This window comes from Dendropsophus ebraccatus, chromosome 6 (assembly GCF_027789765.1).
Source record: "Dendropsophus ebraccatus isolate aDenEbr1 chromosome 6, aDenEbr1.pat, whole genome shotgun sequence".
NCBI lineage: Eukaryota > Metazoa > Chordata > Amphibia > Anura > Hylidae > Dendropsophus > Dendropsophus ebraccatus.
Window position 1 is genome coordinate 136,280,994 of NC_091459.1, and position 13,417 is coordinate 136,294,410.

The window sequence follows — 13,417 nt, forward strand, 5'->3', positions numbered from 1 at the left end:
TTTTAGTCTTTATACTACACTATAAAAAGCAGCATCAGCTTAGAGGGCATTATAGAGCAGCTCTGAACAGTATAAGCTGTGTATCAAGTACTAAAGTGAGCTGTGTTTGTCTTGTTATTTCGAATTAGTTTAGGAGGGGGTGAAAGCCTGATGAGGTGAAAAAGAGGCATTTTTGTATGATAAGATATATTATACTTCGATAAGATATATTACCCTATTAATTTAGGCAAAGTATAGTGAAACGGCAGTCACTATTTAAGCAGCTTTTTCTAAGTTTTCATAGTTCTCACAAAAGTAACATCACGATTCTTATATCTTTAATGACTTTATCTTGGAGGCAGAACTAAGGTGAAAATTCACAATCTGTTCTGGTCAACTGCATCTCGGTCTCCTTGATGTTGTGTAATTGACTCTCAAACAGCTGAGACCGGGCTGAAATGATGCAGGAGACAATGGGGCAGCCGCCTGATGAAAGTCCCGGTCATCGCCGCATGAACTTTCTAACTACCCCGATGCTGATCAAAGTTTAAAGACTTGAACCGGTCTCACCGAGATGATGTCTCAGGCACTCAACTATTTTCCCGCTGTAGCTTTCATCTTAAATTCAGACTTTCTATATGAACCCGTGAACTTTTATCTTTGTCTGAGGAAGAAAAATGGTTAAAATTTAATGTCTCCAATAATCATTGTATGGAGCCGGAGAATCAAAAGGAGGAAAACCGAATGTATTGTAGCGGTGCCAGATCCGCCGCTCCTGAGAGTGACCGTGAAAAATATAGAAGAGAACAACTTCTGAGATGGAGCGCTGTACAATACAGATCCTTGGGAGGGGGCCCAGAAACTCACAAAAAGGGGCCCCTATGGTGGAGCAAAGGTTAACGGCAATTAAAGGGGACTGAATCCTTGGATTTCTGCAATGATTATTATTAAATTGTGTCATCTTCATAAAATCTGCCCTCTTAGCCAATCACTGACTGAGGTGGGGCACTGCTGCTCAAAGTGATTGGCTGGGCAGGGAAGTTTTTGCAGACATTGGGAACCATGGGAATAGGACCTGCAGGGGATCAGGGTAGGTGAGTATCAATTTTATTTTTGCACCATCCTAGGTATGTTTATGATAAAAGAAGTATCCCCCAACAGCACCTTTAAAGGGGAACTCCGGTACCTTTTCAAATCAACTGGTGCCAGAGAGTTATACAAATTTGTAAATTTAAAAATCTCAATATTATTATTATTAAAAAATCTCATACCTTCAAGTACTTGTCAGCTGCTGTATGTCCTGCAGGAAGTGGTGCATTCTTTCCAGTCTGACACAGTGCTCTCTGCTAACACCATTGTCACGAGCAGGAGAGGTTTTCTATGGGGATTTGCTGCTGCTCTGGACAGTTCCTGACATGGACAGAGGTGGCAGCAGAGAGCACTGTGTCAGACTGATAAGAATACACCACTTCCTGCAGGACATACAGCAGCTGATAAGTACTAGAAGACTTGAGATTTTAAAGTAGAAGAAATTTACAAATCTGTATAACTTTCTGACACCGGTTGATATAAAAACATTTTTTTTTTCCTCTGGAGGACCCCTTTAACTTATAAATCCCCATTGAGCAGCCATTTCCTCCTCCAAACACTAAGGGCCCTATTCCACGGGCTTAGCAACGGTGTAAACGACCACCGATCTGCCCCTGCGCACCGCTCTTCCACTGTAGTGATGCGCGGGTGGCGAATGATGATTTTAGGTTTTAACCTAAACGAACGATCAGCCGATGACACGATCATCGGCTGATCGTTCTTTCTATTCCACCAAGCGATAATCGGCCGAATCGGGCCGATTATCGCTCCGGTGGGATAGGCCCCTAAGGAGAAGGTCTAGACTTTTCAGTTCTGTAATACTGTTGATGTGCCCTGTGTGCTTAGCAGGTCGTGCATCAGCATTTGAATACTGTTAGGTGAACACCCGGTCCTTTTAAAACACAAATCATCTTAAACTTTAACTGTTCTTTAATGGATTCACTTGTGTCTTTGTCTTGTTGCATCACCCAGCGTCTTTTCAGTTTGACGTAATGGATGACTGCCCATATAGGAGGGTTGGTGGGCGCTGTTCTTTTTACTCTAAATGTAATCTTTCACATTTTTGTTCTCATCCCAACTGTGAACAATGGTGGATGGAACATGATGGTTTGGGGCTGCCTTGTTGCCTTGGAGGCCGACCACTGAGGGATTAATAAACTAAAAGCGACTCTGAACCCACAATCTGACCCCCCCAAACCACTTGTACTTTGGATAGCTGCTTTTAATCCAAGATCTGTCCTGGGGTCCGTTCGGCAGGTGATGCAATTATTGTCCCAAAAAACAACTTTTAAACTTGCAGCCCTATGCCAAACGGGAGTATCTGTGCCCTAACTTTGCACACTCTCTCTGTCCCTCCTCCTCACACTCCTCATCATTAGGAATGCTTCAGGCAGATTGTCTCCTATTCATCAGCTGTGTGAATACCAAACATGGGCTGGATCGTTAAGGCACCTGTGCAGTGTTCAGCATGGAGAAAATGTTTCAGTGGCATTCCTAATGATGAAGAGGGTGGGGAGGAGGGACGGAGGGGTAGTGCAAAGTTAGGGCACAGACACTCCCGTTGGGCATGGGGCTGCGAGTTTAAAAGTTGTTTTTTATGACAATAACTGCATCACCTGCTGAATGGACTCCAGGACAGATCTTGGATTAAAAGCAGCTATCCGAAGGTACAAGTGGTTGGGGGGGGATTCTGGGTTTCTGGGTACAGATACGCTTTAAAGGTCTATCAAAGGAGAATGTAAGGGCAGCAGTCCATGACTTCAAGCTGACATTAGGTGATGGAACAAGACACTGACACAAAAGCATACTATTAAAGGGGATCTACAGGATATTAATTTCAAGGGTTACTTTTCCCCCTGCACTGTAGATGTTTACTCTGTGCTCAATAAAGGACAAAAACAATACAACTATGTGTGTGAGATGTTAGTTATGATAGTGTTTGTATATCATTAAGGTGTTATTAGTAATCGGTGCAGAATTCTGGATGGTTCCAGAGGGTTTACTTCCTCGTTCTTGCAAATATATATCCACCACACCATTGTATATAGGGAAAATAGAACTAGTCCTCCAGAAACCGAAAATCCATGTAGAAATAATAAAAAAAAAAAATTACAGGGTGCTGATACCGGTATAGCAGCAACCCCTTAACCATTGATGTCACACCGTTTCTATTCCCCGCTGATCTCTACTCTGTGCGCTCTACCGTTTCTCAGCAAATCACAATTAGTTTCTAATTGATTTTTCAATTTGTCAAGAGTTCATATGTTGCAGGTCACTGGTTACTTTATATTGTTCAGTGTTGCTCGGCCATTATGGGTGTGTGGGGGGGGGGGTGAGGTGTGTGTGTGTGTGTGGGGGGTAATTTTAAAGTCTTCCGACTCTTTCACACATTTTGTTATGTTGTGGTAAAATAAAAAAATAAAGTTTTCCCTTATTCTGCACTCACTACCCCATAATGGGAACATGAAAACTGATGTTTTTGCAAACTTACTAAAAAGGAAAAAAAAACTGAGATTTTGTATAGAAATGAGTTATCAGGCCCGTTAAAAATTTAGCGCTGTGGCCTCCAATTTCTCTTGATGATCTCTGAGATGTTTCTGTAGCTTGCTTGGAGGCACCTGCCGTAAATTCAGCTGATTGGGACACACCCCTGTCTATATAAGGTCTCACAGTTCACAATATTAGAGAAAATGCCAAGCCATGAGGAGGAAAGAACTGCCTGTAGAGCTCAGAGACAGCACTGTGTGGAGACGTTTCCCAAAAGCACAATGGACCATGGTAAGAAAAGTGACCAAGAAGCCAATGGTCACTCTGGCTGAACTGCAAAGATCCTGTGGGCAGATGGAGGAAACTTCCAGAAGGTCACCTATCACTGCAGCTGCCTCCAATCTGAGAGGCCAGATAGAAGCCTGTCCTCAATAAAACACATACAGTATGAAAGACTCAGTGGTACCTTGGTTTAAGAGTAACTTGGTTTCAGAGCGTTTTGGTTTAAGAGCTCACAGTTTTTCAAATCTGTAACTTGGTGTAAGAGCATTGCTTTGGTGTAAGAGCTCCCTGTACTGGGTGGGAGGGGGAGTGGGGGAGGGGCATGGTCTGCATAGTGGGGTCTACAGCCCTGTACTCTGTCCCAGGAAGCCTCCCTCACCTTCCAAATCATAGCAGATCCACTTTAGGCTGGGGCTTGCATCAGGGGACAGGACTGTGGAGGTAATCTCTCCATAGCTGTAACCCCTCTCTCCCCGGACAGAGAGTGCCACTATACTGTGCCCACATCTGCCCTGCTCATTCCTTCCTGCTCCCTGCAGTCTCTGTCCGCCCTTGTGTTTCCCATCCTCTCCATTACTGTACAGTAACTTATAATATCACAGATTCTGCTGTTTCTGAATATTTGTTTCATCTGTTTTACATGTTATTCAGAATAATAAATCATTATTTTTGGGGTGTGGAACCAATTGTCTGCATTTCTATGATTTCTTATGGGAAAATTTGCTTTGGTTTAAGAGTGGATTTGGACTACAAGCATGGTCCCGGAACGAATTATGCTCGTAATCCAAGGCACCCCTGTATATATAATATATTGGAACTACTATGGTGATTCAAAGACGCTGGTGTTATTGTCTGACACTTTCTCTTTACTTGTTATCTGTTTCTTCTAGTCACAACAATATTACGTACTTCCTCTTTATTTTTTTCCTCCCAAAACATAACTAGATCACAAGAGCCGCAGGCTGTAAGATGACTCCTTCCCCTCAGAAGCAAGTGTAATGCCGGCCGGCAGGATCTCCGCCTCACCCAAAGCTCCGTAAAGTGCTCACAGACCTTCCCGGATAAATTAAACCTCAAACCTCATAGAGGACAATGAAATGCAGAGAGATAAGGTGATGTCACCTGCCTAAGCCCGGGTTCACACTGCGTTTTTTGCAGTCCGATTAATGTATTGGTTTTATGGGGAAAAAAAGATGCATTTTTTTGCGTATACAAAAATATGTACGTTAAAATTAACCATTTAAATACGGATTTGTTAAACAGACTGCGAAAACAGCAGTGTGAACCCAGCATAACCCAGGATATAGTATTGTGCCACCTAAAAATTTTTAAAATAGACAATTGACCAAGGCCACCTAAAATGAAGAAAATTGGCTTCTACCTATCCCCCCCCCTCTTTTTTTGGATAAACGCTACAGGGTAATAGGCTGGGGGGTTACAGTACTTGTAATCTGATCCCTGAGTTGTGTAAAAAATAAACTATATTCGAAGATTCTTGATAACAGGAAAATGAATCATTTTTGTCTAATAAGATATATTACAGTCACTTACAGTCACTTTTACTATGCAAAGTTTGTTATTTAAGGCCACTAAGCCAATGTTTATAGTGGTTAGTGGTGACGCAGAATGAAAAATCCAATGCAGAGGATTTGGGGCTTGGTATCAGGAAAACAGAGCTCCGACTGCTATAAAGATGTAGTAAGAATGGTAAACCTGAAACCTTCTGGTGTATAAGGGTGTGTTCACATGTACAGGCTCTGCAGCAGATTTGAAGTTGCAGATTTAGGCTAGGTTCACACTACGTATATTTCAGTCAGTATTGTGGTCCTCATATTGCAACCAAAACCAGGAGTGGATTGAAAACACAAAGGATCTGTTCACACAATGGTGAAATTGAGTGGATGGCCGTCATATAACAGTAAATAACGGCCATTATTTCAATATAACAGCCGTTGTTTTAAAATAACAGCAAATATTTACCGTTATATGGCGGCCATCCACTCAATTACAACATTATGTGAACAGATCCTTTCTGTGTTTTTAATCCACTCCTGGTTTTGGTTGCAATATGAGGACCACAATACTGACTGAAATATACGTAGTGTGAACCCAGCCTTAATGCAAAGTAACTCTGGGCCATCAAATCTGCTGCGGATCTGCTGAAGATCCTGTACGTGTGATCGCACCCTGAAGGTAGATGTTCACTTTAATTAAGAGTTCCTGTTGTTTCAAGTGACTTTTTAGGATGAGCTGCCATTTGTGTACACGAGTAGCAGCACTATAGCTGGCCATTATATATCTTGTTTATTATTATTATTTTTTTTTTATAGCAGATTTCTGCTCTACAAGTTGTCTTTCACTCTCTGCAGCATGTGTGTTCCTAGGCACTCCCCCTCCCTTTTCCCCCTTCCTTCTTCCCCTCCCGCCTACAAATTGTAACCAGTAAACAAAAATTGCTAAGCTGATTTGGAGAAAGTTAAAAGGGTAGTCCACTTTCTTTTTTCAAATCAATTGGTCCCAGCAATTGCCAAAAATTTGTAATTTACTTCTATTAAAAAATATAGTCTTCCAGTACTTATCAACTGCTGTATGCCCTGCAGGAAGTGGTGTATTTTTTCCAGTCTGACACAGTGCTCTCTGCTGCCACCTCTGTCCATGTCAGGAACTGTCCAGAGCAGTAACAAATCACCACAGAAAACCTGATTGGAAAGAATACCACTTCCTGTAGTACATACAGCAGCTAATAAGTACTGGAAGACAAGATTTTTTAATAGATGTAAATTACAAATTTCTGGCACCAATTGATTTAAAATAATTTTTTGAGAACTACCCCTTTAAGAGGCTTGATAATGAGAAATAGGAAGCATTTTTGTCTGATAAGATATATTACCATGTTTCTTATAGTGCGCCATGGATCTATGCACAGTTTGTTAAAATGAGGGTGTCTATTTAACTAGTGTCTCTGCATTTAGCTCGTGTTACAGCAGGTTAGGTTATGGAAGCATTTCTCTTATTAGTTGTAATGGGTGACATCAATCATTTTCGCTACATATCATCACAGATATTGTTCTTGTCTTGCAGTTATTTCTCTTGGAAAAAAAAAAATCTGCTTTCACCAATTCACAGGATGTAAAGGACATGAGTGTAATGTGACAGGATGAGTGATGTAGATGCAGCCAGTGACATGCTGCTGTGATTGTTCACTTAAAATAATTGAAGGTCATAGCATTGGGTAATGAAGCCGACGAATGCTGCGCAGATCACAGCTGAGCGGGTGCGGGTACGGGCAGCTGAGCTTCTATATCCACAGAGCTGAGATATAATGTACCCTACAGATAAGTACCATCTGCCGGATGGTAGGTTGTCGTAACGCCAGTGCCATTTTGGGCACACAGGTACAGTGGCACACCTTTTATTTTAAGGTGGCTGGCTATACCCTTTCCCCTGTGGTTGGTGACCTGCCGGGCTGTCAGGGGGTCCCTTGGGTACTTATGACGTTGTGACCCACCCGGATTATCGATACCACAACCCACAGAGAGGAGATGACCCAAGGATAGTGTAGTGACTGTGTAGGTTGCCTTAACAATAATCATTGAGTCCGGTTACCATAAATAAAATCTTCTTTACTGCAGGAATACTTAGCACACCAGTTGACAATAGGCTTCTGACGTGACTAGACACAATCTGCACTAAGAGCTTTAGGGGCAAAAGAGTTGTGTGATACCACCTATTGCCCTACAGTGTCGGGTGACACAAGCCCCAGACCTTGTTACCTGAGTTGAGCAGAGTGGCCAAAATTACCTGGTTATACCCGCGCTGCGGGATGGAGTACATAGGCTTGTAGCAACTTTGCTCTATCCGGATCAGTTGCTCTTATTTCAGCATACTGTCTTGCACTCTTAAAGATGTTCACGGCATGAGTTGGGTTGATCTCTGACTTATCCTCTCTCTAGTACAGACTAGACTACACTGGACTGTTCTTCTGTCCCCAACAGGGGACCTGGCATAAGTCAGGGCCCAGCTTGACTACAGCAGAGACTGTCCTGTCTTGTGTCCTTTCTGTACAGGAACCTGACTAAGACTGACTAGGTGTGTGTGTGTGTGTGTGTGTGTGTACTTCCTCTTCCCATGTGACAATTTCCTACAGGGTGTGTAATAACTTCTGTGAGTGGAGAAGAAGTGCAGAGAAAAGAAAGAAGAATAGAGATAGGTGGAGAAAAGAAAAGAGCTCTTATTAGTGCACAGATTACAAACAAACAATAACCCTTTGTTGACTACAGCTGTGCAATATACAAGTGCATAGACAAATAATATCTAGTGGCAAACTTCATTACCACTTTACTTGAAGTACAGACTTTTGGGAGGTGTGTATAGACTAGCAACACCCATGGTGGGACACCACAATAGCACTACTTATTTCCATAGACTATATCTGGTATTGTAGTAAACCACATGGAAAGACTTTGAATACTGTACACTAAAACAGTGTTCCATCTGCGACTCTAAAAGGAATTATTAAGGATTAGGAAAACATGGTCGCCTTCTTCCAGAAATGGCTTCATGCCTGTTCTCAGTTTGGGTGTGCGGGGTTTTGCAGCTCAGCTCCATTGAAGTAATTTGAAACATAGAAAGATGGAGTGGAAATGTAATTTTTAAGTAAGAGATTCCGAGCTACCATTGAGTGATATTATGAGTTTCTGCAGCAGCTGAGCTGTAGTATGAGGTTCTGCAGCAGCTGAGGTGTATTATGAGGTTCTGCAGCAGCTGCGATGTATTATGATGTTCTGTAGCAGCTGAGGTATATTATGAGGTTCTGCAGCAGCTGAGCTGTATTATGAGTTTCTGCAGCAGCTGAGGTATATTATGATGTTCTGCAGCAGCTGAGGTATATTATGATGTTCTGCAGCAGCTGAGGTGTATTATGATGTTCTGTAGCAGCTGAGCTGTATTATGAGTTTCTGCAGCAGCTGAGGTATATTATGATGTTCTGCAGCAGCTGAGGTATATTATGATGTTCTGCAGCAGCTGAGGTGTATTATGATGTTCTGCAGCAGCTGAGGTGTATTATGATGTTCTGTAGCAGCTGAGGTGTATTATGATGTTCTGTAGCAGCTGAGGTGTATTATGATTTTCTGCAGCAGCTGAGCTGTATTGTGAGGTTCTGCAGCAGCTGAGTTGTATGATGAGGTTCTGCAGCAGCTGAGGTGTGTTATGAGGTTCTGCAGCAGCTGAGATGTGTTATGAGGTTCTGCAGCAGCTGTGATGTATTATGATGTTCTGTAGCAGCTGAGCTGTATTATGAGGTTCTGCAGCAGCTGAGATGTATGATGAGGTTCTGCAGCAGCTGAGATGTATGATGAGGTTCTGCAGCAGCTGAGGTGTATTATGATGTTCTGCAGCAGCTGAGGTGTATTATGATGTTCTGCTGCAGCTGAGCTGTATTATGAGGTTCTGCAGCAGCTGAGATGTATGATGAGGTTCTGCAGCAGCTGAGGTGTATTATGATGTTCTGCAGCAGCTGAGGTGTGTTACTGTAGAATCCCAAGAGCAGGGAATGCTACAACCATCAGATCCTGACCAGGGCCGGACTGGGACTTAAAATTAGCCCTGGCACTCAAACCTCAGCAGCCCACATACCATATCCTCCCTGATATATTAGAGATAGCATTGTACTATACATGCTGTAGCGAATTCTGCTCACTACTCACTACTTCCTTAAATATTGATCCCTACCATCAACACATAAAAAAATAATCTTTTGTGCATATTTATGTATTTTAGCAGCACCAAATCGGCAATAGATTAGGTATGTACGTGCCCTTAACGGGAATCTGTGAGGTCCATACCAGGTACAGAGCTGTAGAAAGGTGCGGGGAAGATACAGTATAAGTGACAGGACTTTTAGTCCAGTGTAAACTTCCATAATCATTCTTTTTCTTTACCAGCAGAAGTGTCACAGAGGAGGAGCCTTCCTGCTTTGACTGATTTACATACATGGCGGTGCTGCGGCTGTCACTGTGACACATCAGCTGGTAATAAAATGGATGATTATAAAAGGAGTGCTTATAGTGCAATTACATCCAGTGACTTACAGGAGGCGTCTTCTCTGCTTAAATTGCAAGTGACGTTTTTGCTAAAGTTGTTCTCTTTTTCTTGCTCTCCTATCATGAAGACTTCTCTGGTCGTGACTCCCCTCTGTAGGATCTACCAGACAAACATTTTAGGATCCTTGCTCCAGCATCATACCAAAGTGTAGGTGTGTGAAGTAGCAGAAGCCCGCACCGCGCCCAACTTGTGCACTCAACACGGTATATGGAGTCCTCTTGTGTACTGGAGATACGGCTGCTGAATAGGGTGTGCAAACAACGGAGAGAAGATTCATCAATATATGTAGATAGAAAAACGAAGAAGCACTCACCCTTGAAGTATCAGCTCAGCGACTTTATTGTATCTTGTACTGCGGGAGGGGATAGGGTAAGGTGTGGACGCGTACTGGGACGGCCGTTTCGGGGACATTCCCCCTTTGTCGACCAGTTGATGGCGTCATAGTGAAGGGAGGGGGGTTATATACACTCAATTCTGTGCACGTGATAAATAAACACAACCATGTTAAAACAAACACAATTTGTCAGATAAACACACTTAGGTCGTTCCTTTCATTTAGACCGAGTGGTCCGGCTGCATTGAGCCGGGAAATCCATGCCGATTCCCTTCTTAATAAGGATTGGTGTCTGTCTGAACCATCGCTAGGGGTATTAACCCTCTCTAATCCCACAAACTTAAGGGATGCGGTATCGCTTTACGTGTTCAATTAGGCGAGGGACTCCTTTCCCTGTTTTGATGGAGTAGACATGCTCCTTGAAACGGATCCATATTGCCCTTTTTGTTTTACCGATATAGTAGCGACGGCAACTGCATAGGATAGCATATACTACATAATTTGTCTTGCATGTTATGAAGTCTCGTATATAGCATTCTACCCCACCAATATGTACATATGTTACATTGAGCATGTGTATGCAATATTTGCACTGTCCACACTTCTTGTTCCCTTGTGGAAGGGTGGAAGTGAGCCAGTTCGCGGCTTGGTTAGTGGTTCGCCCTGCATCTCTGTTAGTACTTAGGTGATCTCCTATATTTCTGTTCTTCCTGTACGAGATACAGGGGCCAGAGCTGGCTATTTCCTGTAGATCAAGATCACTTTCCAAGAGATACCAGTGGCGGGTAATAGAATTTTTGAGGATGGAATTAAGAGGGGAATTCTGAAAGACAAAGTTAAACTTTTTGTTGGCGGAGTTCTTGCGGTGTGAGGGTTTTAGAAGGTCATCTCTGTTTTGGCTCTCTGCCCTCTGTCTAGCCTGCTGTATAACCTCGGGTGGGTAGCCTCTATTCAGGAAGCGTTTTTCCATTTCTTGGGCTTGCTGTATATATTTATCTCCATCATTGTTAACCCTACGCAACCTGAGCATCTGGCCATTGCGTAGGGTTAACAATGATGGAGATAAATATATACAGCAAGCCCAAGAAATGGAAAAACGCTTCCTGAATAGAGGCTACCCACCCGAGGTTATACAGCAGGCTAGACAGAGGGCAGAGAGCCAAAACAGAGATGACCTTCTAAAACCCTCACACCGCAAGAACTCCGCCAACAAAAAGTTTAACTTTGTCTTTCAGAATTCCCCTCTTAATTCCATCCTCAAAAATTCTATTACCCGCCACTGGTATCTCTTGGAAAGTGATCTTGATCTACAGGAAATAGCCAGCTCTGGCCCCTGTATCTCGTACAGGAAGAACAGAAATATAGGAGATCACCTAAGTACTAACAGAGATGCAGGGCGAACCACTAACCAAGCCGCGAACTGGCTCACTTCCACCCTTCCACAAGGGAACAAGAAGTGTGGACAGTGCAAATATTGCATACACATGCTCAATGTAACATATGTACATATTGGTGGGGTAGAATGCTATATACGAGACTTCATAACATGCAAGACAAATTATGTAGTATATGCTATCCTATGCAGTTGCCGTCGCTACTATATCGGTAAAACAAAAAGGGCAATATGGATCCGTTTCAAGGAGCATGTCTACTCCATCAAAACAGGGAAAGGAGTCCCTCGCCTAATTGAACACGTAAAAACTGTTCACAAAGGCGATACCGCATCCCTTAAGTTTGTGGGATTAGAGAGGGTTAATACCCCTAGCGATGGTTCAGACAGACACCAATCCTTATTAAGAAGGGAATCGGCATGGATTTCCCGGCTCAATGCAGCCGGACCACTCGGTCTAAATGAAAGGAACGACCTAAGTGTGTTTATCTGACAAATTGTATTTGTTTTAACAAGGTTGTGTTTATTTATCACGTGCACAGAATTGAGTGTATATAACCCCCCTCCCTTCACTATGACGCCATCAACTGGTCGACAAAGGGGGAATGTCCCCGAAACGGCCGTCCCAGTACGCGTCCACACCTTACCCTATCCCCTCCCGCAGTACAAGATACAATAAAGTCGCTGAGCTGATACTTCAAGGGTGAGTGCTTCTTCGTTTTTCTATCTACATATATTGATGAATCATACCAAAGTGTATTGCTTCACACAGTAACCTTTGCCAAAGTGTCTGAGCCCCCCCTAACAAAAGGGCCAATGCCCCACTCACACCTTGGACGTGACCCTATTATTAAAACTTAGCGTTTGTTAATACTCAATAAAAGAATAAATTTAACATGAAGATGAAGGTGACACTATTAAAAATACACTCCAGGTCACCAGTATATGAAGTGTATGGATATGCAGGGCCGTATTTACCACTAGGCAGGGGCGTAGCTAATGTCTCCTGGGCCCTGGTGCGAGAGGCCAACTTGGGCCCCCCCCCCCTCCTTTCACGACCAAGTGATGCTATTGTTGTGTGTGTGTGTGTGTGTATATATATATATATATATATATATATATATATATATATACACACACAGTGGTGCCTTGGATTATGAGCATAATTCGTTCCAGGACCGTGCTTGTAATCCAAATCCACTCTTAAACCAAAGCAAATTTTCCTATAAGAAATCATGTAAATGCAGACAATTGGTTCCGCACCCCAAATATATTTATTATTCTGTACTGTACAGTAATGGAGAGGATGGGAAACACAAGGGCTGACAGAGACTGCAGGGAGCATGAAGGAATGAGCAGTACAGATGTGGCCACATACATGCAGCACTCTCTGTCCGGGGAGAGAGGGGTTACAGCTATGGAGAGATTACCTCCACAGTCCTGTCCCCTGATGTAAGCCCCAGCCTGAAGGGGATCTGCTATGATTTGGAAGGTGTTTAGAGTACAGTGCTGTAGACCCAGCTATGCAGGCCATGCCCCTTCTCCACTCGCGCTCCCACCCAATACAGGAAGTTCTTAAACCAAAGCAATGTTCTTAAACCAAGTCACAATTTTGAAAAACTGTGAGCTCTTAAACCAAGACGCTCTTAAACAAAGTTACTCTTAAACCAAGGTACCACTGTATGTATATATATATATATATATATATATATATATATATATATACACACACACACACAAAGACAGATATT